Here is a 5,000-nt window from a genome sequence, read left to right on the forward strand (position 1 = left end):
CCTTTCTTAATGAAAATTAAGTAAAATACTAAAATTAAAAAGAAACAATAAAAACAAAATTTTAATGCTGGCACTATTCTTGCCGAGCCTTAAAACAAAAGAAATTGTGGGACACAAGATTAGATACTTCGTCTACAGAGAGAAAGAGAGAGAGAGATTCAATAAAATGTTCAAGCATAGTGATACAGTCTTTGTAAAGCCTTTATGCCCTTTTTGTCGAGAGTTTGAGAAACCCCACAAAAGGGCCGCTTCGAGAACTCATGGTGATTACATGCCTTAGTTTATTTTCCTGTGAGGGCCCTCACAAAACCCATAAAATGTGCTCACTGAAGCGCCGTCTTCTGCTTCACTAAGTAACCAACAAGCCTGATGTAAAGTGTCCGGCCAAAGCCGCCCACAATCAGCAACGCGAAATCTCTCTCCTTTCGGCCTATCATTAATTGCTTGGAAAAATGTCGTTCTCCCATTGGCTGCGGAAAAAGAACGCTCCGCCCCTCAACTTTTCTGATTGGCCCCGGGAGATAATTGGGCGTGTTGGCTCGTGACTGCTACCTATACCACGTCTTTTTCGAATTTCCCTGTCCGTGGATATGGCCATGACTTTGCCTTCGAAATATTCACCCATTCCATACATATAATACTTTAAAACTAAAAATACATTAAGTCAGTTTAATGTATAAATTCGAGAAGAGCAACATGTAACATTTCCCCTCTTGGGGAGAAGAGTTGCCAGAAGAGCATCCCTTTTCCCCTCGGAGATGTCACGATCTCGGACGCGTATTTTTTGGGAGAGAAGTCGAGGGGTTAAAAGTCGGTCATTAGAAAACCTAAGAGGGGATAAAGTATTCGTCGGTCTCATTGCCGTCACAACACCTCCCTCCCTGTCTGTCTGTTTCTGTCTTGAAGGTTGGAGGATATATGCGCACCGGCCAAAGTTTCGTGAAAACTCGTCAGTGGACGTACTGAAAACTCGTGACTTCTCTCCAAGATGGACTTCAACACCGCGTTTAGTGAGAACGGATTTTTAGTGTGAGGGTTTGGGGTAACGGAAATTGAAAGCGATCGGAGGTAAGTTTCAATGATGTCATTATCGTACTGAATGAGATTACGAGTAACCGATACCTTTCTATATCAACGTTTTCTTACTAGAATGATCTCCAGTACAAATTTTATTTATATGTATTTTTTGCTCAGAATGTATTTCGTTTCGAACTGGCTCATTTAGCGATAAAGGTGATGGAAGAAAAATTATTTCTTATTTTGCTGTTATTCGGTCATTTTTTTTTAAATTTTCATAACTGCAGTTACAAAAAATTTAGAAGTACCGGTGCTAAACCCTGAGAACGTCCGTTAGAAACAATTCGATAAATACGAGCATTCAATAAAAGGCATACTTGTACCACCGCTTGCCCTAATAAGCCAGGCTATTTTCTTATCCATCAGATAGGCGGTTAGTTGTCAGGCTCCGGAAAAATAAAACTTAATTCAAGACCTTCAGATTTAGTTTCCTGAGATAACTGTTCTTAAATCTGATGACTGAATCTACGGAGTGAAGTTCTTGATTCTTGAATGTTCGAGCAACCTTAAAATTGTGATGGTTTCTACCTCTGATGATTTCATTAACTTTCATTAATTCTCTTAATACCCGTTCTTGAGATATCTTACGTACGTGCGTGCGTATACAGACACACATTTAAAAAAAAAAGTCTTCGTATACTGATATAAAATTATAAAGTATCAAGATTTACTAACATCAGGTTTATTTTCACGGTCAAGGTAACAGAAACTGTGTGGTGTACAAAACAGTGAGTAAAAATGTTAATCCTGTGCGCTAAAAAAAAATAGCCACTTTCTAAAAAAAAAAAAAAAGCCAAAGCACATGAACACTGGGACTGAAAACCACTCATGAGACTTCTTTGCAACTGCACGACACGATTGCGGGGCCGCGGAAGATTCTTGCACAAGGAGTCATCTGTAATACACGAGTTACAGAGTGAATGCCAAAGTGACCGCTATTTGGCTTTTGCGAAAGCGGAAAAATACAATAAAAGAATATACGGAAAAGCATTTTTTTTCATCAGTCACTATAGATAGACTTTATCGTCCTTAAAATTATTTGAATTCCTTCTCATTTCTCAAAAGCACAAAGTTATAACGAATACGCTAAGTTTAATAATGTGACAACTCAACAATAGTCCATATCACTTTACAATTACATTTACGTTTGGGAAATGTTTACAGACATTTGTTAGGATCGATTCAGTTCCTGCCGTGGCTTCTCAGTGCTACACCTACCAGGCATAACCACTTTTAATGGAAACATCAAGTGCGAGTTCACATACTGAAATGCCAAAAGCTGACTTCACGCTGAACTTATTTATAATATACGCTAATAAGCGCAAGTATTACAGAAGAACTCGCAATTAAAATCGCTGAATACATCACCATCCAAGAACAAATAATTTTGTTAATTATCATCCCCATTAATAGTAGAAGCAGTAGTAGCAGTTGTAGCAACAGCAGTATCAGCAAGTAGTAATAGTAGTAGTAGTAGTAGTTGTAGTAGAAATGGCAAGAACTTTATGTGAATAAGGAGCATTAATTTATCATTGCAACATCCTAAAGTATTCTATATTACAGATGAAACGCATAACAACTTGCATTAAATTGGTAATTAAATTCTATTTTCTGATATTTCACGGACACCGAGTTATTGCATCTTTTGAATGTTGTGTTATATGAACGGTATATATATATATATATATATATATATATATATGTGTACTGTAACCTATAATAATATATATATATATATATCATAAAATATATTTTTATGTTGTCATATATAATATAAATACACATATATGATCTATCGTATAATATAACTAAAACTGATATTTTATGTTGTCGTATATATATATAAACATCTGGGATATTTTATGTTGTCATTACAGCTGAATCGATAATATATACATTATACAGACACACACACACACATATATTATATATAGATATATATATATATATCTTATATATATATATATATATATATATATATAGATACATATATATATATATGTGTGTGTGTGTATGTGTGTATATATATATATATATATATATATATCTTGTTTACGATCCGTGTTACTCTCACGCCTTTATAATCAGATGTATATAACTTTTGAACAATGTAAGACAGAATAACAGAGCTGAAGCAAAATAGCGAATGGAAAAATCAAAGCAAATCAGGTACATGGAAATTTGCCTACAAGGACACATAAAGGTTAATTTCCGCGAGCGAATACATTCATATATTCCTGTCGAGATCAGATATTGTACCAACACTTAGTATTTATGCTTATAAATTGTTTTCCTCCGTTGACATCTTGTCCATTACATAATTCAGTTTTCTTATTAACCCCTGTTTATGGTGATGAACCCCGTTAGCCCTGCACTGGGATGTGCAACGGACTGTAGAATTACTAAATACTCATTCAAATCCAGTACCCGAAAGCATAGCTCCTGTTGCATTTTCCAGTTACAATCATCTTCTAATCTGCCTCTGTTTAGGAAAGAGATTTGTGTATCCCATCTAGGAACGCTCATGATAATCTTCTTCGTTTTTTTTTTTGTAATTACGTTATGTTCCTTTCTAGTTTTGTCTATATGGGTTTCGTCGGTCATGGCTCCAAGTGTTCAAGTATTTACTTGTATCTTGAAGAAGATGCAAACTAACAAAATGAACAACAAACATAATGTAATTAAAGCAGTAAAAAAAAAATATTGGTTTATCATCAAGAGTTCTAGACGTGATGAACAAATGTTTCCCAGACAGAGACAGATTATGAGATGAAGGTGACAGGAAAACCACTTTCACCCCTGTGCTTTTCGGGTGCAGGAGGTGGAAGAATACTGGGTGATTGCCGAGGGTGAAATTTTTACAGGCAATAGGACCACTGAAAATTACCGCGCATCCCTCCACATGGCAAACTGGATTCACTTCTGAAAATAAGGAGACTTAGTTATGTAAAAGATGAGTAGCCAACGGAAGGAAAACAATATCTAAGTATAAATACTAGGCTTTTGTACAATATCTGGTCTCGACATACACACGTACACGTAAGATGACATACGTCACTACCTATCATCGTGGCCAAATAATTTACCAACGGCAATCTCTTCTTGTGGATCTGAGCCCTAGTTTTGACTTCTATTTGAGATTTGTCTTTGTAATTTTCCTATGAAGAAATGCATAAGAGGGATATATTTCTTTTTCGGAGCATAAAACAAAGGCGAGAAGGGGAAGAGGCTGGAATTCAGGCAGTGTTGAAATAATAATTACAATACAAACTACAGATGTAAAATAGTATACAGGTACTGCGTGATGATCCAGAATAAAATAAAATTAGTAAATTGCATTAAGCAATTACACTTATATCCTTACTCATAGCTATAATAATAATAATAATAATAATAATAATAATAATAATAATAAATTCTGTGTGTAAAGTATCAGCTGGGATTAGCGGCTTTGTGAGTGCATTCAAGTAATCCCTGACAACAAAAGGAACAACAGGAACTATCGCAGCACTATCACAGCACCTAAATGAGAGAAAAATAAGTACTGAAAATAGAAAAAAAAAAAAAAAACAGCCTTTTCCTTCTTGAAACCTGGACCGATGAACAGCCGGCTGAGAGGATGCAGGGGTTGGAAATGATTGCTTCACCGGTCAGCAGTTCAAATTTCTGTGTAAAAGGTTTTTGTTAACAACTTTTTTTTTTAGGCCAAATGAGCAGCTTATAATTAAGACTACTAATAATAATAACCTCAAGGTCAATAACAGCACACGAAAAGGGAAAATTATTAAAAGGAGATCAAATAAAACAGTAATGAAAGCATAAAGGGATCACTGATGACACGCAAAATAAATATGTCCATCAGCTACAGGCCTTCAATGGAAATGAATAATATGGCGGATATTACATTAACAAATAATAATAAT

The 5,000-nt window shown here is 35.3% G+C and overlaps 1 protein-coding gene across 1 annotated transcript in view; it reads left to right on the forward strand.

Annotated features, from left to right (window-relative positions):
- The first annotated feature begins 468 nt into the window (after positions 1-468).
- The window catches only part of LOC136851545 (paired box protein Pax-8-like), a 57,738-nt gene continuing 53,206 nt past the window's right edge, over positions 469-5,000 (forward strand). The window contains exon 1 of the mRNA XM_067125802.1: positions 469-1,068. The gene's annotated coding sequence lies outside the window, so the exon portion shown is untranslated. The remainder of the gene's footprint in view (positions 1,069-5,000) is intronic.

Source organism: Macrobrachium rosenbergii, chromosome 3 (genome assembly GCF_040412425.1).
Source record: "Macrobrachium rosenbergii isolate ZJJX-2024 chromosome 3, ASM4041242v1, whole genome shotgun sequence".
NCBI lineage: Eukaryota > Metazoa > Arthropoda > Malacostraca > Decapoda > Palaemonidae > Macrobrachium > Macrobrachium rosenbergii.